At 39.9% G+C, this 24,766-nt stretch overlaps 1 protein-coding gene across 2 annotated transcripts in view; it reads left to right on the top strand.

Annotated features, from left to right (window-relative positions):
- The first annotated feature begins 687 nt into the window (after positions 1 to 687).
- Positions 688 to 24,766, top strand: part of BTBD7 (BTB domain containing 7) — a 106,970-nt gene continuing 82,891 nt past the window's right edge. The window contains exon 1 of one of the 2 annotated variants that reach the window (XM_064375183.1): positions 688 to 904. The gene's annotated coding sequence lies outside the window, so the exon portion shown is untranslated. The remainder of the gene's footprint in view (positions 905 to 24,766) is intronic. The other variant, XM_064375182.1, reaches the window with a different exon arrangement.

Raw genomic sequence — 24,766 nt, 5'->3', positions numbered from 1 at the left:
ACTCCCAAACAAGGGGCATCTAGGGAAGAGCGACTTGGCTCTCCCACTTGGCGACTGTGTTTTCATCAATTTTGTCCTTTGTTTACTGGGGTATGTTGTTAAGGAAAAACTTTCCAGTGTCTTAAAGATTTTTTTTTTTAACTTACTATACAGTAGCAAGGTGATGTCTGTAAAAGTACCATGCAGACAAGTGCTTCCGATAGACAAGTGCTCACTGCCAAGCAGCAGCCACCCGAACGCCAGGACAGACAGCAAGCACTTTCCGCGGAAAAGCAGTTCTCTTTGAGAAAGGTGCATTCATTGTGTGCGACCACCCGAGGGATGCCGGCGGCCGAACGACAACATGAATTGGTGGAAATGGCCATCCGGTGACGTAATTGTGACACCATTCTTATAATTCTATTCTGATATATTTAATAATGTGTCACAATTCGCTGGACTAAGCAGAATGCTGCCACGAAACTCCCAGCAACCCGACGCCCAGCTCCCTGCCGACGAGCAAGAATAATGCGCGCGCGCCGGGCTCCCACGGCTCCACCGAATGGGCCGCCCTCCGCGCGGCCCGACGCGCGCGGCGACGTCGAGCCACGTGATCCTGAGCGCGACGCCGGCAGGGGAGGGCGGGGGCCCCGGCCGACTCCGCAGCGCCGCGCAGGCGCCCCAAGGCCGCGCCGAGCCGAGCCCCTCCTGCTCTCTCTAGGAGTCAAAATGGCGGCGAGGGGAACCTGGAGCAGTCCTGGAGCCTAAGCCACTGACAGGAGAGGAGAGGGCGGCGGCGGCGGTAGGAGGAGGATGGCCGGGGGTGCTGGCGCTGGTGCGGACGGCGGTGCTGGTGGCGGCGGCGGCGGCGGAGGCGACGGTAGCGGTCCCAGCGGCAGCAGCAGCGGCGGGAGGAGCCTCCGGGGTGAGTGTCCCTCAGTGTGTCTGAGGCTGTGGAGCCGAGGCTGTGCCCAGTGTGGCGCGGGGCGTCCCGGCGAGGAAAGGGCAGTTCCTGGGCGTGGGGGCGCCGGGGCTGGGGCCGAGCCGCCACGGGAGGCGCTGGGGCGCCGGACGGGGAGGGGCGAGTCGTCCGTCTGGGGCTGAGGCGCGGCGGCGCCGGACTGGCCGGTCCCTGTGCGCTCCGAGGGACGGGTTGGAGCGCGCCACCGTCCCGGGAGCAGGGGCGCTCTGTGTGGGGCTCGGGACGGGGAGACCGGCCCGAGGGAGCTGCGGCGGCTGGCCGGCTGGCCCGCTGGCTTTGGGCTCCGGGCGCCCAGAGGCGGGACGTGCGACTCCCAGGACACTGAGAAACCGCTCCCGAGACTAGGGCGCGTGTTTACCTGGCTGCAGGGTTGCGACCGCCAGGGGTGGGCGTGAAAGTGGCCGGCGGGGACTGGGAAGAGAGCAGGCCTGTGGACTGCTACTCCCAGGGCAAGTTAGATTGTTCGGGTAAGTGACTGTTGCGGGATAAACCTGGAATTGAGTTTTGACAGGTTGGGAGGGAGACAATACCAAGTGTTGGTAAAGAAGAGACTGTTTGGAGTACTTGAATGGCAAAATGTGTGCATTTTTCAGTACCTTGTCATTTGCACAGTGTTTGCTAGCTTTACCCCAAGGGTGAGAACTTTCTCACCGTTTTTGGAGAAACTCCGAGAAGTGTTGTTTCTCTTTTGAACTACAATAGCACGTCTTCACATACCAGCACAGATGATACGTACTCTGGAGTAGGCCTAATTTACAGAAGCAGTCTTAGTTATCTTTACTAGAGCACTGTTTCCTCTGTGAAGACATCTTACTGTAATGAGAAAATAGACTTTTTTTTTTTTACAGAATTACTTAGCATTTTCAACTAACAATCGTGTGTGTGTGTGTGTGTGTGTGTGTGGAGATGGAGTCTCTCCCTTTCACCCAGGCTGGAGTACAGTGGCAAGGTCTCCGCTCACTGCAACCTCCGCCCCCTAGGTTCAAGCGATCTCCAAGGTTCAAGCAATTCAGCCAAGTAGCTGGGATTATAGGCCCCCGCCACCACGCCCAGCTAATTTTCGTATTTTTGGGAGAGTCGTGGTTTCACCATGTTGGCCAGGCTGGTCTCGAACTCCTTACCTCTGGTGATCCACCCGCCTCGGCCTCCTAAAGTGCTGGGATTACAGGCGTGAGCCACCGCACCTGGCCTGGTCATCTAACAATCTTTTGTCCCTAATGGCATTTGTTTCCTTTAGATTGCTGAAATGAATTGCTTTCTTCCTGAAACGTAGAAGAAGGACTTGCAGTCGCTTTGTAAGACTCGTACGTTTTTAACAGCAGCCGTTATTAGACTTGTCATGGAATTTTGGAGTCAGAAAAACTTTTAGAGCTCTAAAGGTGTTGACTATTGTTTTAGAGCCCGGAAACCAGACCCAGAGAGGCGAGTGACTTGCCATGGGTTCTACAGCTGGCGATGAATTAGGCCAAAACTAAGTTGTAAGCCTCTCTACACCCCATTTAGAGAGCTCGTTTTTACTACACTCCTGAGCTGCTTATTCTTCATTGCTTGCATTCTTTGCCATTCACTACGCATCCCTATCCATAGGTTTTGGTGTAATAAAGTTGAAAGCGAAAATGAGAGGCTCTCCCTCATTCTGTCAGCTACTTCAAGTAACTGATGAAGATTTTTTTTTTTTGCCCTAACTCGAACTTAATAAAAACAGAGTGATATTTCATTTGGAGTTTTCTTAAGCTCATGACACATTTTCACCCAGTTTTAACGTGGCTCATTCTTGCATGACTTCAGTAAAACTTATAGATCAATATTCTGTCCCACAAAATCTGACTACTGTATTGTGTGTCCTGGTACCAGCATTTAAACAAGGTTTTTGTATCAGACTCTGATTTTAGGATTTAAAACACCTGTGTTGATTTCTAGGCTATACTACCTAGTTTCCGTGTATCATCTTGTTGAGTCAGCATTTTTCTTTATAGTGTGTAGCAGGTAAACCTTCAGAAGTGCAGTAATGCCAAAATGATTCTGATTTCAGATTCTAGTTACTGAAGCTCACACATCCAAAATTATATAGGTGACTGTTGAAGGTCTGGTTTTTGTTTTGCATTTTACAAATGATGTGGAAGAAAGGAAAGAAACATAATATTAGGTTGCTGCAAAAGTAACTGCGGTTTTTGCCATTAATATATAGACTTTGCCCTCAAGTTCTTATTGGAAAGATCAAGTGTACCAACATGAGCCTAGAAGACAATCTAATTAGTTCTACTAATACAAAGAATACTGCTGGTGTACAGGATAGAGAGAGATGAGTGAGGCCTCGGGAGTCCAAAGAACATGGGACACTTGGGATGTGAGCTGGCCCATGAAAGTTTAGATGTATGGAGAGATTGTAGCAATTACTTTGTGAGGGAAAAGCAAGAGTATAAAGCGAAGATTAGCTTAGGGGGAGGGAAATAGAGGGAGACAAGGATGAGCTGACAACTGAATTTCCTGAGGAGAATGTTTTCCTTAGGAAACATTAGTCAGTTGGAAAGCTGTTTGTCTGTAGAAGAGTTTAAATAATGAATTGAGGAGATTTCTATTTTTATTCTGTTGTGCAAGGTATAGAGAGCCTTTGAAAGTTTGGAGACCAGGGATTAATGTTGTAAACCAGCAAGGTAAACCTGTCAGTGATCTACAGGTTGAGTTAGAGTGAGGAGAGAATGGAATGAACCAGAGAGGACAGTAGCTGCTGCAGTAATCTGAGTATGAAGAGATCTTAGACCAGGATAAAGTCAGTAGGAAAAATTGCATAGCATATATCTGTGTGCTTATTGTGGTAAATTACACGTAAAATTTACCATCTTAAGCATTTTTAAACGTATAGTTCTGCGGCATTAAGTACATTTACATTGTTGTGCAGTCATCACCACTCTCCATGTAGAATTCTTTCATTTGGAGTTTTCTTAGGCTCACGACTACATTTTCCTAAGCTGAAACTCTCCATTTTCCCTTGCCCCCAGCCCCTGGCAACTACCAGGGTCTGTCTCTTTAATTTTGACTACCCTAAGTACCACATATAAGTGAAATTATACAGTATTTGTCCTTCTATATCTGGCTTATTTCACTTAGTATAATGTCATCAGGGTCCATCCATGTTGTAGGATGTGTCACAGTTTGCTTTCTTTTTAATGCTGAATAATATCCATTGCATGTATTTTTACATTTGTTTATCCATTCATCCATCAGTGGGCACTTAAGTTGCATCCACATTTTGACTGTTGTGAATAATGCTGCTGTGAACATGGATGTAAAAATATCTGAGTCTTTGCTTTCATTTCTTTTATGTATTTTATACCCAGAAAATTTTACATTCATACCAGCAGTGCACAAGGGTTCCAGTTTCTCCACATCCTCACTAATACTTGTTATTTGCTGTTTGGTGTGTTTTTTTTCATTTTGACTATTCATCCTAGTATGAAGTGGTATTTCATTGTGGTTTTGGTTTGCATTTTTAAAAACTGATCGGTGATGTTGAACATCTTTTCATGTGGTTATTGGTCTTTTGTATATTTTCTTTGGAAAAATATCTATTCACGTTATTTCCCTGTTTTCTAATTAGGTTTTTTGTTTTTGTTTTTGAGTTGTGGAAGTTATTTATATATGCTGAATATCAGTCCCTTTTCAGACATATGATTTGCAAATGTTTTCTCTCATTCTGTAGGCTGCCTTTTCACCCTTTTGATAGTGTCCTTTGCTGCACACACAGTTTTTAATTTTGATGAAATCTGGCTTATCTAGATTTTCTTTTGTTACTTGTGCTTTTGGTGTCATAGCCAAGAAATCATTATCAAATCCAATGTCAGGAAGATTTTTCCCTATGTTTTCTTTCTTTTTTTAAGACAGGTAGGTTCTTGCCTGGTCACCCAGACTGGAGTACACCAGTGTGATTATGGCTTACAGTAGTCTTGAACTCAGGGCTCAAACAGTCCTTCCATCTCAGCTTCCCGAATAGCTGGGACTACAGGTGCATGCCTACACACCTGGCTAAGTTTTTTAAATTCCCTGAGATGAAGGGATCTCACTATGTTGCCTAGGCTGGTCTCTAACTTTTGGACTCAAGTGGTCCTCCCACCTCAGCCCAGGGTGCTGGGATTACAGGCATGAGCCACCGTGCCCAGCATTTTTATTTTATTTATTTTAAAAGAATTTTATAGTTCTGGCTCTTACATTTAGGTCTTTATGTGTGGATATCCATTACCATATGTGTGGTTTTTCCATTACCATTTGTTGAGAAAACTGTCCTTTTCCCATTAAATGGTCTTGGCACCTTTGTTGAAAATTATTTGACTGTAAGTTTGAGGGTTTATTTCTGGGCTCTGTATTCTGTTCCATTGGTCCATACGTTTGTTTTTATGCAAATATCACACTATTTTAATTACTGTAGCTTTATAGTAACTTTTGAAATCAAGAAGTGTGAGACTCCACTTTGTTCTTTTCAAGATTGTTTTGGCTGTTTGCGATTCCTTGAGATGCCTTATGAATTTTAGTATGGGTCTTTCTATTTCTGCAAAAAATAGGCTATTGGTATTTTGTTAGGGATTGTATTGAATCTGTAGGTTGTTTTGGGTAGTGTTGACATCTAAATACGGAGTCTTCCAGTTCATGAACATGGAATATCTTTCCATTTATTTGTGTCTTTATTTCAGCAGTGCTTTTTAGTTTTTAGTGTAAAAGTCTTTTGTCTCCTTGGCTAGGTTTATTCCTAAATATTTTATTCTTTTTGATGTGATTATAGATAGGATTCTTTCCTTAATTTCTCTTTTGGATTGTTCATTGTTAATGTTTAAGAATGCAACTCATTTTTGTGTGTTAATTTTGTATCCTACAACTTTACTGAATTTATTAGTTCTAATAGTTTTTTTTTTGTGGAATCTTTTTTTGTGTGGTTTTCTACGTATAGGAACATGTCATCTGCAAACAGTTAATTTACTTCTTGCCTTTCAGTTTGCATGCCTTTTAATTTTTCCTTGCCTAATCTCAGCTAGGACTTCTGGTACTGTGTTGACTAGAAGTGGTAAAAGCAGGCATCCTTGACTTGCTCCTGATCTTAGAGGAAAGATTTTCAGTCTTTCCCTGTTGAATATGATATTAACATCAGTGTTTTTTTTTTTTACCTAAGACCTGTATTATATTCAGATAGTTTCCTTATATTCTTTGTTTGTCGAGTGTTTTAACAGGTATGTTTTAAGAAAAGTCATTTGTGGCTGCTGAAAAGAATTTCTAACCTGGTGAGTGAGAGAATTCCGATGTCATTGACAGAGTTATATATTATCATGAAGTTGATGTTTTAGGCATCATCTTTGTACATTTACAGACCTGTTATTGCTGAAGAAAGATATACTATAGTTATTTAGTGGGGAAGACTGACATTACTCAAATAATTATGCAGATATATGTCTGAATAACTATAGCCTGACTAGACTTACAGTTGTATTCCCAGCATCTGGCACAGTGCCTGACACATGGGTATTCACTGAGGTTGCTAATTGAATCAAAAAGAAGAAGACTGATAAAAAACATATTGTTTATTTTTTAATGTAAACATGTTTATTTGTAGCATTTTTTTATTTTCTTGAGACAGAGTCTTACTCTGTCACCAGGCTGAGCACAGTGGTGCAGTCACAACTTACTGCTGCCTTGGCTTCCTGGGCTCCAGCAAGACTCCAGCCTCAGCCTCCCGAGTAGCTGGAACTACAGGCATGTGCCACCGTGCCTGGCTAATTTTTGTTCTTGTGACAGACAGGGTCTTGCAGTGTTTCCTAGGCTTTATTTTTATTTTATTTAAAACCATTTTCCCTGTGAACCCAGTCTTGGTACAATGGTAATAAAGCAAAATTGAATTTCTCCACTCTAGAATTAGGCAAATGACTTTTTCTAAAACAGGTACAGTATCATTATTTAAGTGAGGTAACAGTTTTCCTTTCTTTTTCTTTTTTTTCTTGAGATGTCGCCTAGATCTGTTTCTAGATCTGTTGCCTAGGGTGGAGTGCAATGGCATGATCCCAGCTCACTGCATCCACCACCTCCCAGGTTCAACCAATTCTCTCCTGCCTCGGCCTCCCAAGTAGTTGGGACTATAGGTGTGCACCACCACGCCTGGCTATTTTTTGTATTTTTAGTAGAGACAGTTTTGTCCTGTTGGCCAGGCTGGTCTCAAACTTCTTACCTAAGGTGATCCGCTCACCTTGGCCTCCCAAAGTGCTGGAATTATAGGCGTGAGCCACCGTGCCTGGCCCAGTTTTCTTTTTAGGTGAATGCTAGTGGAAGTTAGTTGTCAGAATCCAGAATTTCAAAGGGAGGCTTTATTTATTTCATATTTTATTTTATTTGTTTTAGACAGGGTCTTGCTCTGTCACCTAGGCTGCAATGGTACAATCATGGCTCACTGCAACCTCAAGTCTTGGGCTCAAAGCAATCTTCCCACCTCAGCCTCCTGAGCAGCTGAGACTATGGACATGTGCCACTATGCCTGGCTAACTTTTGTACTTTTTGTAGAGATAGGGTTTCACTGTGTTGCTCAGGCTGGTCTTGAACTCCTAGACTCAAGCACTCCTTCAGCCTTGGCCTCCCAAAGTGCTGGGATTATAGGTGTGAGCCACCATGCCCAGCTGAGGCATAATTTCAATGAAACATTTAAAGTGCCTGCTGATTCCAGATTTATAATGAAACTCAAACATTCAGCACCTAATTTATTTGCAGAACAAGTTCAAAATTTAAGAACCACCATGCTGTGGGTTTTTTTTTAATTTTAAAATTTTTGATATTTTGTAAATTTGACATCACAAATTGAGTCTTTCAGATACCCTTACTATTTCAAATAATATAGTAACTTTAGAAACATAATATACTTAGTTTTATAAATTGACATTAAAGCCATGTCACTGTGTGACATGTGAACATTACAAGATTGAAATAGATGGGGACACTTGGAATAGATAGGAAACACTTTAATCCAATAATCAACGTTCTTCAAGTCACAGGATTCAAAATAGTTCCCTTTATAGAGCATCATTGGGGTTTTTAGATATAGTTGTGATATAATAGAACACTGGACTAGAAATCAAACCTCCATTTAGATTCTTAGTTTTATGATCTTAAAGAAAGTCACCTAACCCATCTGAAGACTAATTTCCTCATCTATGCTTTCTGTCTTCTATGTATTTTTTACTTATTTTTTTCCCTCTCTATTGCCACTCCCTTATTAGTCTAGACTACTTATTAAACAGCCTACCAGCTAAGTCTCTGCCACTTTTTCTCTCACAGTACCGCTCCATCTCTGGCTATTCTCTGTATTGCTATGATAATTATGTTCTTTAAAAAACGGGCCAGGCACGGTGGCTCACACCTGTAATCCCAGCACTTTGGGAGGCCAAGGTAGGCAGATTGCCTGAGGTCAGGAGTTGGAGACCAGTCTGCCCAACATGGTGAAACCCTGTCTCTACTGAAAATACAAAAATTAGGTCTGGAACCATTCCTACCACAGGACCTCTCATGATAGATAATTTTCTTAATGTTTCAGACAATTCTTTGGAGTTATTTGCCATCAAAAATCTCTTGATTCTCTCTTTCTTTTTATTTATTTTTATTTTTTATGAGACAGGGTGGTGGCACATGCCTGTAATCCCAGCTACTTGGGAGGCTGAGGCAGGAGAATCGCTTCTACCTAGGAGGCAAAGGTTGCAATGAATCGAGATCATGCCACTGCACTCCAGCCTGGGTGACAGAGCAAGACTCGATGTCTCAAAAAAAAAAAAAAAAAATTGGAGCATGTTGCTTCTCTACTTAAAATACGTATGTTAACTTCCCTTGTCAATAAAGTCCAAACCCACAAGAGCTTATAGACTGTTTTCAAGCTTAGGTTTCCTGTCACTCCAGCTATGCTGTTTCTTGTTCCCTGTGCCTCTTTGTTCTTTGTGTATTTATTCCATTGTTTAGAGTTCTTATTCTTCGCCTACTCTGTTAGCTGCCCATCTAATGTCTACTTTCCTCTTCTTCCCTAACAGAAATCTGCTTTTCATGCATGCAGGGGACTTGGAGAAGCTGATTTGTCACCACCTTCAGTGGTAGATTTCCATTAGTTCAAGCCAGTCAACTCATGACATTTCCTTGTAAACCGTTAACTTGAACCAATCAGATTTGAAGGGAAGTAGACATTCTGTTTCTGGGAGGCAGGATTCTTTCCCCTCTTGCATGTGAACAAGGGAACCCAAAACTCCTATTGCTACTAACAGCTGTCTTGGGATCACAAGGGATGAAGCATTTCGTGAAGATGGCAGAGCAGAGAGGTAGAAGGAGTCTGAATCCTTGGTAATATCATTTAGATACATATTTTATTGGGTCTGGAGCCCATCTCTACCATGGGATTTCTCATGACAGATAATTTTCTTAATGTTTTTGGAGTAATTTGCCATCAAAAATCTCTTGATTCTCTCTTTTTTTTTTTTTGAGACAGGATCTCGCTTTGTCACCCAGGCGGGAGTGCAGTGATGCAATCACAGCTCACTGTAGCCTTGACCTCTTCGGTTCAGCAATCCTCCTGCCTCAGGCTCGTAAGAAATAGCCACCACACCTAGCTACTTCTAAAAAATTATTTGTAGAGGTGGGGTCTCTCTATGTTGCCCAAGCATCTTGAACTCCTGGTCTCAAGTGATCCTTTCACCTCAGCCTCCCAAAGTGTTGGGATTACAGGTGTGAACAACTGTATCTGGCCCAAAATCTCTTGATTGATACAGTCGTCTTTATCTTTCAAGATCTAGTTATAGGACCTTTACCAATCGTCATACATTCTTTTGGAACTTTGCGCAATAGTCTTTTGGAACTTTGTGCCTCTCTTTTATCTTTTATTGCCCTGTATTATAATTGCTTGTATGCCTGACTCCCCTACATGACTGTATGGTGTGAACCAAAGCATACAGGATGTCGCACAATGTCTAATAGTGTCACACAATGCATAATAGGTATTCAGTAAGTGAGTTGTTAAGGTGAAATAATAACATGAAAGAGTGCTTTGTAAGCCATTTTTAGAAGAGTTTCTGCTCTGCTAAATGTAAGCCATTTTTAAAATAAACATGAGGTGTGTTGTTGTCTTTAAAGTAAAAATGGAGGCCGGGTGCGGTGGCTCACTCCTGTAATCCCAGCACTTTGGGAGGTCAAGGCAGGATTTCAAGACCAGCCTGACCAACATGGAGAAACCCCATCTCTAGTAAAAACACAAAATTAGCTGGGCGTGGTGGCACATGCCTGTAATCTCAGTTACTTGGGAGACTAAGGCAGGAGAATCACTTGAACCTGGGAGGTGGAGGTTGCAGTGAACTGAAATTGCGCCGTTGCACTCCAGCCTGGGCAACAAGAGGGAAACTCCATCTCAAAAAAAAAAAAAAAAAGGAAAAACCAGTAAGATCAGACATTGTATTTTGCTTGCTCTTCATTATTACCTAGAAATTTTCATTTAGATAAAAACTATGTCAGTCTCCTGGCTATAGTCCCTTATGGAAGGAGTAGTATTACATTTAGGTCTGTTTCATCTGGGTTTTGTTTGTGAATTATTCTTTAGAGAAAAATTCTATAATATGCTTCATGAGACCCAATTCTTGTCTTCAGACTTGCCCAAAATATTTTTTGCTTGCTTAATACCAGACATGAGAATTTTCTTGTAAGCAGAAAGCTTTGTGACAGAACTAGATGAGTTTGTAGTGAATGTTAGTAATAGCTTATGACAGAGAAGTCTCATTATAGCCTCAATTACAGAGTCATAGTTCTGTCACATGCTTCAACAATAATGTCTGATAAGGGAGGAAGGATGGGGAAGAAGAGTTACAATTTACAGACTCTGTATATTTTATTATGTATTGGTTTTGGTCAAATAAATTTCAACATAGTAATGTGTAGAGTTAAAAAAACTTTTTTTCAAGTCGCGTTCTTGCTATGTTGCCCAGGCTGGTTCCGAACTCCTTGACTCAAGCAATCTTCCTGCCTCAAGTCTTCCGAGTAGCTGAGATGAACATACCCAGCTTTTCAGTGTTTGTGTTTTTTTTAAGAGGCAGGGTACTCAGTCTGTTGCCCAGGCTGAAGTGCAGTGGCCCTGTCATAGCTTACCGCAGCCTCAAACTCCTAGGCTCAAGAGATTGTCCCGCCACAGCCTCCTGAGTAGCTAGGGCTACAGGCACACGCTATCATGCTCAGCTAATTTTTAAACATTGTTTGTAGTGATGGGGTCCCACTATATTGCCCAGGCTGGTCTTGAACTCCTGGCCTCAAGCAATTCCTCCCATCTTGGCTTGCCAAAGCACTGGAATTATAGGCATGAGTCACATCACCCAGCCTTGTAGTTATTTTTAAAATGAAGATGAGAAATCAAGTATACCTTTAAAAAAATATGTGATATCATATATTGGATGATTATGAAAGATATATTTGGCTATGAAGAAAAACCTTATTGTTTTGATGTCTGGTTGTTAGCTTTTTACTTTACTAAGGGCCCAGTTAACTTCCCTGTGCTTTAGTTTCCACATCTGTAAAATTACTCACTTTATTATTTCTCCATCCGCTTTGAAAATTAAGTAAATGCTCTTTGGATTTCAACTTTCGATTATTTAAGCCAAGCTCTCTTTTGTATTTTGTATATGTTCTTTATGTCTGTGGGCTTACTAATTCTTGAATTTAAAAAAATCATTTAAATCAAGCAATAGTAATAGTATATGTTTACGCGTATAGTATATGTTTTTAAAGAAACAAGCAGGCTGGGTTTTTTGACTCACGCCTGTAATCCCAACACTTTAGGAGGCCAAGGCAAAAGGACTGCTTGAGTCCTGGTGGAGTTAAAGACCAGTCTGGGCAACATAGCAAGATCACGCCTCTACAAAAAAAAAATTTAAAAATTAGCCAGGTATTGTGGCATGTACCTGTAGTTCTTAGCTACTTGAGAGGCTGAGGTGGAAGGATCACTTTAGCCCAGAAATTTGAGGTTACAGTGGGTAGTGATCACCCCACTACACTCCAGCCTGGTTGACAGAATGAGAGCCTGTGTCTAAAAAATGAAAATAAATAAGCAGTAGCATATGTTTTTAAAAAACAACAAACAACTCTCTTAAGTCTAAACTCCTTTTCAGATCATGTGGCTCATACCTTGCTACTGCCCACTGCACTTTATATAGAAGTACTTTTATTTCCTTCATAAACCCAGTTTTGTTCTCTCTGTGGGCCTTTGAATAGTTAGTTCCCTCTGCTGTTTGGAGCATTATTTTGGCATTCTTCCCTCTCCTTCTATTATTTTCACCAAGAAAAGGGGAAAGTTCACAATATTTATTGTTAGTCTTAGATATTATCCCAAATGTCACTTTCTCAACAATCCTATAAGATAGACAGTTTTATTATCATCAGACACAAAGAAGACAAAAAAAAATTGCCCAAGATCATACAGTTTAGAAATGGCAGAGTCAAATCCAAACTCAGGCTGTTTTGCTCCAGAAGTCTTCATCTCCCCTGATTTATGCTTCCCCTACATTGTAATTGCCTATTTAACAGTTTGCCCCACTATACTTTAATCACCTTTGGGGTGTTTGCTTGCTTATTTGTGATGGAATCTTGCTCTGTAGTCCAGGCTGGAGTGCTGTGGTGTGATCTTGGCTCACTGCAACCAACTGCCGGGTTCAAGCGATGCTCCCGCCTCACCCTCCTGAGTATCTTGATTACAGGCACACACCACCATGCCTGGCTAATTTTTGTATTTTTAGTAAGATGGGATTTCACTATTTTGGCCAGACTGGTCTTGAATTCCTGACGTCAAGCAATCCTCCCACCTAGGCCTCCGAAAGTGCTGAGATTACAGTCATGAGCCACTGCCCCCAGCCTTTTAAACACTTTTGGAGGAAAAATTATGCCTGTCAGTGTTATATCCCTATATATTAAGCACATACTAGGTGCTCAGAAAATATTCAAATGAATGAAAATTCTTACTTGAGAGAGAGTGTTTTGATTAAATTCTTCTCAGTACCTTTCACATAGGGTGGGTGTCAGTAAATACGGTAATGTTTTCATGCCTGCTTATTATACAAAGTGAATTTTTTTTTTTTTTTTTTTTTTTTTTTTTTGAGACGGAGTTTCGCTCGTTACCCAGGCTGGAGCGCAATGGCGCGATCTCGGCTCACCGCAATCTCCGCCTCCTGGGTTCAGGCAATTCTCCTGCCTCAGCCTCCTGAGTAGCTGGGATTACAGGCACGCGCCACCATGCCCAGCTAATTTTTTTTTTGTATTAGTAGAGACGGGGTTTCACCATGTTGACCAGGATGGTCTCGATCTCTTGACCTCGTGATCCACCCGCCTCGGCCTCCCAAAGTGCTGGGATTACAGGCTTGAGCCACCGCGCCCGGCCGTGAATTTTTTATGATCAAGTTAATTGTGGTTACAAGCTCATGTTTTATAACCTCTCTTAATTCCTTTTTGCCCAATACTTTATAACAGTATCATTTTGCAACTGTAAAAACTGGTGTTTTGTAGACCTCTTTCTCATATTATCCCTCTGTGAACTGTTAAAATATAGATCATTTGTAATTAGTTTCTAAAGGGTATGTAGGAAATTTTATGAAATAAAATTATACTGGTAGTTGGACTCTGATCATTTATACCGGTTAACCTTTTAACAAATTACAAAAGTGTAATTTCTTTGTGTGTATTTTTTTTAAAGTATCCCATATTTTGAACCTTGACTGTATCTCAAAAAAAAAAAAAGGTGGTTTATCTGTACCGAATATTCACATGGTGGATAATGATGTAAGGCATGCACATTGTGTTCATGTGTTTGTTGGAGAAGTTGGAATGTCAGTATACTTCAATAGACTTTTCAGATTAAAAATCTGAAAGCTACTTCTAGCTGTAATTCTGCTGTAATTCTCAATCAAGTCAGTAGATAGGAAACCAAAAAAGTCTTCCTTCTCTCTGAATGTCCTTGCCTAAGCCTGGCTTCTTTGATTAATCTTTCTTTTCTGTATTCCTTACAGTCTACTACAGGGCTTCTCAACCTTGGCACTTTTGGCATTTGGGGCCATGTAATTCTTTATTGTGGAGGACTGTCCTGTTCCTTGTGAAACATTTAGCAGCATCCTTGGCCTCTACCTGTTAGAAGCAAATAGTACTCTTTCCCTTTCCCCTCTCCAGTTGTGGCAATTTTAAATGTCTCCGGACATTGTCAAGTGTGGGGGTTAGGGAGAGTGGAAGGGGAGAACAGTCACCCCAGTTGATAACTGCAGCTTTCCTACAGCATTCTGTCCACTTACTCATTTGTTTTAATATCTTCCCTTCTATCTCACACTTAACCTTTTTAGACTTCCACATGCCTCTCTCTGCTACTTCCTCACCTCTCTGAACCTTTTTGCAGCCATACTTTTAAAAAAGAATTATAAAACGTCTGCTCTCTACAAGTTTCCACTTCAGTTCAGTTTCCTCTTTTGAATTCTATTGAGATCACATTTTTCTAGTTTTCCTCTATCTCTCTGGCTGTTCCATTTTTCTGTTCTTTATCAGCTCTACCTAGTTAAACAATGGCATCATCTTTGCCCCTTTTTTTCTTGTTCTCTGTTATCTAGTCAACTCTCAAGTCTTCCTTTCTTGCCTGATTTCCTAGTACTTAATGTTGTCTCTCATATATGTTGTCCTATTCATTCTTATTTAATTTTTTTGGTAAGAACACAACATGAGATCTACCCTCTTAACAAATTTTTAAGTATACATTATTGTTGACTGTAGGTACAGTGTTTTACAGTAGATCTCTAGAGCTTATTCATTTTGTTTAATTGAAACTGTATGCCTGTTGATTAATAAGCCTTCATTTCCCCCAGTCCCTGACAACCACCATTTCACTCTTTGATTCTTTGAATTTGACTCTTTTAGATACTCACTGATCATTCTAGGTAATGATGAGGCCTAGATAAAGACCTCATGTAAGTGTAATTATGTAGTATTTGTCTTTCTGTGACTGACTTATTTTACTTAGCATAATGTCTTCAAGGTTCGTCCATGTTGTTTGTCACCATATTTCCTTCTTCTTTGAGGCCAAATAGTATTCTATTTATGCATATACCACAATTTCTTTATCCATTCATCAGTTAATGGATATTTAGGTTATTTCCACATCTTGGCTGTTGTGATATCTATTAATTCTTAAGATGTTTTCTGTATTGAAATGTTCTTGCCTACATTTCTCCATGGTTAACATCCTTCAAGGACCAACCAGAGCAGATTTTGTTTGTTGTTTTTTGTTTATGGTTGTGGTGGTGGTGGTGGTGGTGGTTATTGTTAGAGACAGTGTCTGATTATGTTTTCCAGGCTGTGGTGCAATGGTGTGATCGTGGCTCACTGCTAACTGTAACCTCAAATGCCTGGACTCGAGTGATCCCTCTCATCTCAGCTTTCTGAGTAGCTGAGACTACAGGCACACACTACCACACTTGGCTAACTTTTCTGTTTTTTGTAATAGCCTATTGCCCAGGCTGATCTCAAACTCCTAGGCTCAAGCAGTCCACCCGCCTTGGCCTCCTAAATTGCTGGGTTTACAGGCGTGAGCCACCTCACTTATTAAGGGTTCATTATGAGCCAGTCACTCTTTAAGGTCTTTGGACTACATAGTTACTGAAATAAGACACAGTCCCAGTACTCCAAGAATTTAGTCTGTTTGAGGACATGGAAATCTTAATTCATTGCCCTTACAGAGTGATTATGGAAATTGCAGTGTATCCCAAACTTTCTGGTAGCATATAGGAAAGAGGTGGTTTCTTAGTTTGATGTAAACTTCATTCAAGTGCCACTTCGTACATGCAGGCTATCCTGGTCACTACCCCGACTGATTTGTGTTTTCATACTTTGGTTTACTCAGTTCTCTTTCTTTTCCAGCCCCCAGATCATCAGCATTTCCTATGACTCAACACTTAAGCTTTTCATTCTTCTAGATCCTTTTCTTTAGGAACTGGATTTCGTTTCAAGGGTTCAGTTGAAACTTTAAAATTTGTAATAGGTCCAACAAAACATTTTATTGTGAAGTAATACACATACAAAGTACATTAAATAAATTTAACTTTAAAAAAAACATTATTTTAAAGCTGACATCACTCTGGTCATGAAATAGAGCACTGTATGCATTCCAAAAGCCCCCCTCCTGCCTCTTCCCAATCATAACTGCCTTCTTCCTCCTCCCAGACATTACCACTATTCCAATTTTTGTGGTAGTTTCCTTGCAGATTCTTAAAAATAGCTTTACTCTTGATTACCAGCTGAATATTTATCCCAAAACAATAGAGTTTCATTTTGGGAGGCCAGAGGACAGTAGAGAAAGACATTTTATCATACCCCATTTTGTGTCTGCGTTGGATCCACAATATCACCCCCAGGTTTGGTGAGGAGGAAGCACAGGACTATAGTATGACTCAGTTAAGAGTTACTACAGCAAAAAAAAAAAAAAAATACAAAGCAAAATCACAAAGCGAAAATGCTGATGGGGCAGTGTCCAGAGGAAACCAGGCACAAGCTTCAAGAGTCTTATCCCAGTGAAATTGCACAGGCTGCATCTACTTGTGACAATACTTGTGAAATATTGTCTCCAGGGAAGCTTATTAGAGACTCAGTGCCCATGATGTTTATTGGGGTATAATCACATAGGCACCCTCTATCTAGCTTGTACCAAATTCCAAGCTCCCAGAAGGAATGCAGATATTCAGCATCAACCAAATTGTTTGAACAAACAGTTTAGGCACAGTAAATCACCCTTAAATAGTCAGGGAATTAAGGAAACGTTCCCAAAGTCCAAGTTCCCAGAGACCTCTGCCAGGACCATCTTTGCATGCAGGCCTTTCTAAGGATAGCAGTCCTAGGCCTGCTATGTTGTCTTTTTGGCACAGTACCTTTTGATGTTTCTCAATTTAAAATTTAAATAAATAAAAAATCAGTTCTCACATTATGTTATGTTCTTTTTTTCTCCATCTGTTGTTTTCTTTCATAATATATCAAGTTTAGCTGGGCCTGGTAGTATGTGCCTGTAGTCCCAGCGACTTAGGAGGCTAAGGCAGGAGGATCTGTTTAGCCCAGGAGTTCAAAGCTGTAGTGCACAATAATTCCACCTGTGATTAGCCACTACACTCAATGTAGGCAACATACCAAACCCCATTTATTTAAAAAAAAAAAAAAAAAGTATCAACACCCAGTGCAAAGGTTGACTACTATAATATGATTGAAAGTATGTGCCAGCCAGGTTCAGTGGCTCATGCCTTTAATTCCAGCACTTTGGGAGGCCAAGGCAGGTGGATCACCTGAGGTCACGTGTTCGAGACCACCCTGGCCAACATGGTGAAACCCCATCTCTACTAAAAGTAAAAAATTAGTCAGATGTGGTGGCACGCGCCTGTAATCTCAACTACTCGGGAGGCTGAAGCAGGATAATTGGCTGAACCCAGGAGGTGAAGGTTGCAGTGAGCTGAGATCGCACCACTCCACTCCCATCTGCAGTTATCAGGGTGATAGAGCGAGACTCTGTCTTAAAAAAAAAAAAAAAGGTATATTTCATGGAACACTGTACATGGCTTATTATTGGTTTTTCTTATGAAGGTTTCTGTGATTAAGTTTGGAAAGGCTGAATTAAACACATTTCTTAACTACAGGACTCTTAGCCTTTTCAAAGGGATGTGCATGACTTGGCTTCTGCCTGCATTTCTGCTTCATCTCTCATTCTTTTCCCTGACCCACTTTGCTTTTTCTGCACTAGATTTAATCTAATAGTAAGGATCAACTTACAATTGTCTATATTACATGGACATTTTCTCAGTTTGCCACAGCAATATTATGATCTCTTTACCATCTTGAATATGAACTGTCCCTCCATCTCTGCTCAATTGCTGTGTCAGAACAAGCAAACATTTTTACTGTTTCATTCATACATTCAGCAAAATTTGTTGAGCACCTACTATACTTGCCAGACATAGTTCTGGGCACTGGAGATACAACAGTGAATGCAACAGTGAAAAACCTCACCTTATATAGTTTACCTTATAGTGGGGAATGAAAAAGGGAAACAATAATTAAAAATACATGTTAGGCCCAGTATGGTGGCTCACACCTGTAATCCTTAAACGTTTAGAGGCCAAGATGGGAGAATCACTTGAGGCCAGGAGTTCAAGCCCAACCTGGATAATACACCAAGACCCCTGTCTCAACAGAAAAAAATTAAAATGGGATCAGGTGTGGTGGCTCATACCTATAACCCCAGCACTTTGGGAGGGCAAGGTGGGCCAACCACAAGGTCAGGAATTCGAGACCAGCCTGGCCAACATGGTGAAAGCCCATCTTTACTAAGAATACAAAAATTAGCTGGGCATGGTGGTGGGCACCTATAGTCCCAGCTACTCGGGAGGCTGAGGCAAGGAGAATCACTTGAATCCAAGAGGCGGAGGTTGTAGTGAGCCAAGATCATGACACTGCACTTCAGCCTGGGTGACAAAGCAAAACTCTGCCTCAATAAATAAATAATAAATTAGCTGGGCACAGTGGTACACACTGTGGTCCCAGTTACATGGGAGCATCACTTGAGCCCAGGAATTAGAAGCTATAGTGAGCTGTGATTGTGTCACTGCACTTAATCCCAACATACTCTAGGAGTCCAAGGCCAGTGGATTATCTGAGGTCAGGAGTTCAAGACCAGCCTGGCCAAGATGGAGAAACCATCTCTACTAATAATCCAAAAAAGTTAACCAGGCATCTGTAATACCAGCTACTCGGGAGGCTGAGGCAGGAGAATCACTTGAACCCAGGGGGCAGAGGTAGCAGTGAGCCAGGATCACACCATTGCATTCCAGTCTGGGCAACAAGAGTGACACTCTGTCAAAAAAAAAAAAAAAAAATACACATTTTACTCCTAAGTGTGTACTTAAGAGAAATGGAAGTCCATGTCCACATAACTTGTACACAAATGTGTTTAACAGCATTATTCATAATAACCAAAAAAATGGAAACAACCCAGATGTTTATCATTGGATGGATGGATGAATGAATGAATAAATGAATAAATCAAATAAAATGTGGTATATCCATACAATGGAATATTATAAAGCAAATAGAGAGGAATAAAGAAGTACTGATACATGCTACAATGTGAATGAACCTTGAAAATATTATGCTATAAAGTGAAAGAAGCAAGTCACAAAAGCCCACATTATTATATGATCCCAAAATGTCCAAGATAAGCAAATCAATAGAGATAGAAATTAGATTAGTAGTTGTCTAGGATTGGGGAATTGAGGTGACATGGAGAGTGGTTGCTAATGGAACTTCTTTGAAGGAGTGATGAAAATGTTCTAGATGTCAGAACCACTGATAGCTGAACAGATGTATCTACAAATAATGGAGAAAGAACAGTGTCAGTTAAGCACAACATTCTCAGGAAATCAGTGAAAAGTCAAGCCTATCGTTGTACACCTCAGTGACTAACAAAAGCATCCTCCAGTTATATGGAAAATTTCTCCATCTCTCTTCTCAGCAACAACAGGTAATTGAGTTAGCTTAATACTTAGGATTTAATAAAATTTTACATATTAGAATACCTAATGACTTGAAACAATAATAACTGTGTTGTAAACTCTTAATCTAATGTTAACTTCCTCCCTGATAGAAGAGTATTTACCCACATACTCTAATTTGGAGATTACAACACAAATTGAAAGAACTTTCTCAAATATTGTCCTAACTGCTTATATATTTATATATGAATTTGCTTTCTGATGGAAAAATGTTTGCAGTAAGAAACAGGAAACCCAGAAGTTACAAAGGAAAAGACAGAGTTGTCTATATGAAAAATTTAAACATTTAAGACAAAAGCTGTCATAGTAAAAGGACCATATGAATAATTTCCATTGATTATTTTAACATTAATATAGAAAGTGTTGCAAATTAGTGAAAAGAACAGCCAAATAGAACAATGGGCAAAGAATATAAAGCAACATGGGGACTAAGGAATATTGGTTTCACTAATAATTTTTAAGAAATTAAAATAGCAATGGTATAATTTTTCCTCCATCAGATTGCAAAGATGAGTAATGTCCAGCATTTTGGAAATTCTCATGCAGAGCCAATAGGAGTGTAAATTGCAACTCTTCTGACAACATGACTTCAAATTAGAAACATGTATATCCTTTACCCTAAGAATCTTCTTGAAATTTATTCTAATGGTATAATTTAGAGTGGGCAAAGATACATGTAAAAGAATCGCAGTATTATTTATAATATTGAAAAATTGGATGTGACCCATACAACACAGTTCTATGTAGGAATTTTTTAAAGGTAAAGTAAAATTTTGTATCTGATGTAAGTGTAAATAGATTGGCTACTAAGATTCAGAATAAGCATTTACTTAATGGCCAGAATAGTATACTTTGTTGTTATAGATATGTGAAGTTCAGAAATAATTGCTAGAATGAGAATGGAGAATATGAGGGCTGGGATACCTCCTAGTTTGTTAGGGATGGATCATAAGATTGTATATGCAAACAAAATCCTAGCTACTTGGGAAACTGGGGCAGGAGGATTGCTTGAGCCCAAGAGTTGGGGCTGCAATGAGCTAAGTACTCTAGCCTAGACCACAGGCCATATTTTTTGCAACCTCGATATATTATGAAATGAGAATAGTCTTTTATAGAACTGTCACCTGGCCAGATTTTAAATTTTGATATACATATGAATGCATAGTATTTTTCAATTTTAGGATTTAATATAAATTTAGTTTTCATGAATGAGAAAAGATAGTCATATCCACATTTAAAAATTTTTTCTAATAATTGAGTGTCTCTTTTAATGATTTTTTCACTGGTTTGGGTTTTCCTACCCCATTCAAGAATGATAATCTGGCCGGGTGTGGTGGCCCACACCTATAATCCTAGCACTTTGGGAGGCTGAGGCAGGTCACCTGAAGGAGTTCAAGACCAGCCTGACCAACAGGAAGAAACCTTGTCTACTAAAAATACAAAGTGAGCCGGGTGTGGGGTGGTGGGGCCTGCCTGTAATCCAGCTACTTGGAAGGCTGAGGCAGAAGAATCGCTTGAACCTGGGAGGGGAGGTTACAGTGAGCTGAGATGGTGCCATTGCATTCCAGCCTGGGCAACAAGAGCAAAACTCTGTCTCAAAAAAACAAAAAAGAAAGAATGATAATCTACAAGACTTTTCTAGTGACTGTTCCTAGGTTGTTTGTTACTCTGTGGAGATTATGTTTTTAAAATCATTTAAACAGCTAAGAGATAACAAATTTCAGACCATGCTTACTATGCATTTATAGCAGATATTTTATTTAAGAAGTATTTCATAACTAGAAAAACTATAAGAACACTAAGAATACATAGTTTCAGCAGGGTAAGGTGGCTCACGCTTTGTAATCCCAGTGCTCTGCAAAGCTGAGGCAGAAAGATCACTTGAGGCCAGGAATTCAAGACCAGCCTTGGCAACATAGTGAGACCTCATCTCTACCAAAAAAAAAAAAAAAAATTATTAGCTGGGCATGCTGGCACACACCTGTAGTCCTAGCTGCTCAGGAGGCTGAGGCAGGAGGATTGCTTGAGCCCTGGAGTTGGAGGCTGCAATGCACTATGAGTGAACCACTTTAGCCTAGACAACAGAGCAAGACTCTGTCTCAAAATAAAATAAATGTACGTATATATGGGTGAGGGATGTGTGTGTGGTTTAATTTTAGGATAAGTAAAAAATTCAGTACCTTCCTCTTCACTAGAGTCAAAATTCTAAGAACCATACTCACCTCATTTCTCTGTATTCTTTTTCTCATTTTCTAGTTTGAAAAATTCTTCTGGTTACATTTAGAAGATTGTTGCATAGATTAGTGGAATGTGATGTACTTTTATATTCTTTTAAAAATGCATTTTTAATGGGGAAAAAAGTATTAGCAGGGGACTGACAGCTGTTTTGAATTATAATAGGTTATATTAGAAAAAATCCCCACATGGCTTAATAAGATTTTCCTACGAAAACTCTAGCAACTAACTAATCTTCATTTGCAGGAATGCAATCGAATTTTATAGAAAATGTCAATTTAAAAGGCATTTTCTTTTAATATGAATAGAAATGTTTTCTGACTTGACTATTTTTGGTGGTTTTTCCACCAAAAAATAGTCTTCCCTTATTAAAAGGGAAAAGACTATTTTTAACTACAGGTCCACATTCTCTTATTTATAATTTGAAATCCCAAAAGTTCTGAAAACTATTTTGGGGGATTTGAGAGGACTTAATTTGATGGTAAACACTGACATGACCCAGATTGATCTGCCAGCAAAACCGAACCTAAACTAACATAGGTTAGTCTAAATAATAAATTTTACTGCAAAACACTAATTTATTTGATGTTACAAACAAATCAGGGTGCTGTGCCAAATCTCACGGGGGATAGTTATGTAGTATACAGTAAATGTTTGGTATATCATATGTCATGCCAAACCTCTGTCACTACAGTGGGCATGGCATTAGGTTCAAGAGGCCAAGAAGAGACCCAGAGCCAGCAAAGGAGATGTGGGGTTTTACTGGGGGCTTACATACAAAGGAGAGGGTCCAGTGGCAGTGGGCTGGACAGGAGAACCACTTTACATACAGTCCAGTGGCAGTGGGCTGGGCAGATGAACCACAACCACTTGCCATAGCATTTCCACTTAGCACTTCCGCCTAACAACCTCCACCTGGCAGTCTTTATTCAACCCAAAACTTGAGACCTTACTCCCCTGTAGGGTTTGTGTTCCATGGGTCAGTTTGGGGGCTCAGATGTCCTTATAGACAAGGAAGGAATCTCTGGGTTGGCTGCTTCTGGATTTCTTAGTTCAGAACACACATTCAGGTGTATCTACCATACAAGGTCATTCTAAGGGTATGCTTAAATTATTGCTGTCATGTGTGTTTAACCATTTTAGTTATTTTTGAAAGCAAAGGAAAAAAGTGAATTTTTGAATGTATGTGGCTCCAAAAATTGCTTTTTGGAAAGGAATTGTAGACCTGTATTCTTAACACTCTTTAATTGATACTTTAAGCTGATGATGATTAAATATGTATTTTCTTGGTAGAACTAAGACTTAGAGTGTATATAACCACTCTGTAGTTTATAGGTAAAGTTTAATTATCAAGAATGTGGGGAGAATATATGAAAAGTAGAATAAACTCACTGGTTATCTATAGATATTCACTGTAAATAAAAATATATTACTTAAGGCCGGGTGCAGTGGCTCACGCCTGTAATGCCAGCACTTTGGGAGGCCGAGGTGGGCGGATCATGAGGTCAGGAGTTCAAGACCAGCCTGGCCAACATGGCAAAACCCTGTCTCTACTAAAGATACAAAAATTAGCCAGGCATTGTGACTAGCGCCTGTAATCCCAGCTACTCAAGAGGCTGAAGCAGGAGAATCACTTGAATCCAGAAGGTGGAGGTTGCAGTGAGCCAGGATTGTCCCATTGCACTCTAGCCTGGGAGACGAGCAAGACTCTGTCTCAAAAGAGAAAAGAAATACATATATATATATGACTTAAAATACTGGGGGAGAGACAGGAGAAGGAAGTTACTAACTTAATTTCAGTATTGCTCATAGTAGGAAACCAACGGATAATAGCCAAAAAACAGGGAGTGTAAAATGTTCTATAAAGTATAAGTAAAGTTACCTATGGGGCAGGCAGGGACTATAATAGAGTAGACAGGGACAGCGATTCATATTCTTTGGATATATCTTATGTTTTTAATTTTAACTTTATACCCACTTAAATATTTTAAGTAATTACATACAAAATTAAATTAAAAATGCAATGACTAAAAATCAAAATTAATCTTATAAAGTGCGCTTCCAGTTAGTTATATAATCACACAGAAAAAACTATTCCAGGTGACTTACATACACAGTAATTTGTAGAATATTCCAAGTTGGATATATCCTAAAGGTAAAAAGAATTATTAAAAAACAAAATTAAAAATAAAAAAATTTTCGTGTATCGTATTAATGATAGTGTTAATATTTTTTATTCTCAGGTGTGAATATTTTGTGATAAGCTATTATTTAGGCTGCATTGAGAATAGAGGGTTTTCGCATGTGAGAAAAGAGAAATGATATAAGATCAATGAGATTAAGTAAAAACCCTATAAACCTGAATTTGAATTAGAAGCAACAGTACAAACTAATGATAATGTATGTTTATATATCTGTGTACATGTTTATATAGATATGTGTGTATATACTGTCTTAGATCTGTGTACTGAAATGGCATTGAGCATCCCTATTACTGAGATTGTGGATTCTGAATACCATTTCGCGCTAAAAGGAATTAGGGCTTCTTTAAGTAAATGACTGGTTCCAAGTCGAAGGCAAGACAAATATAAGATATGCCTGGAATAAGTTATAATACTAGAAAGGTAAGGAAGCTCTCGGAGGCGGAGGTTAAGATTATGTCATAAAGTCAGGAACCAATTTGAATAAGGCTCTGCTGTCCAAAGATGGGACAGTTTGAACTTCAATAAGGATAACCACAAAGGATTGAAACCTATCACATAGATGTAAGTCTATGAATTCATAACTTTTAAAACTCACTGATTGTCTTTAAGGATGCTAGGAAGCTGTTACTAATTGTTTTGAAAATAAGTAAATAGAAGTAAAAAATTATTCATTTATTCTGTCCTTTCTATACAGACTGCATCAGGACAACTGAATAGTTGATGAGTTTTTTTATAGAAATATTACAGCTAGCAAATAAAGAAAGAGTGATAGACTA

Source organism: Aotus nancymaae, unplaced genomic scaffold (genome assembly GCF_030222135.1).
Source record: "Aotus nancymaae isolate 86718 unplaced genomic scaffold, 86718_ANA_hifiasm-v0.15.2.pri h1tg000011l, whole genome shotgun sequence".
Lineage (NCBI taxonomy): Eukaryota > Metazoa > Chordata > Mammalia > Primates > Aotidae > Aotus > Aotus nancymaae.
The sequence above is the reverse complement of the archived record's forward strand: the minus strand, read 5'-3'. Positions and strand labels throughout refer to the sequence as shown.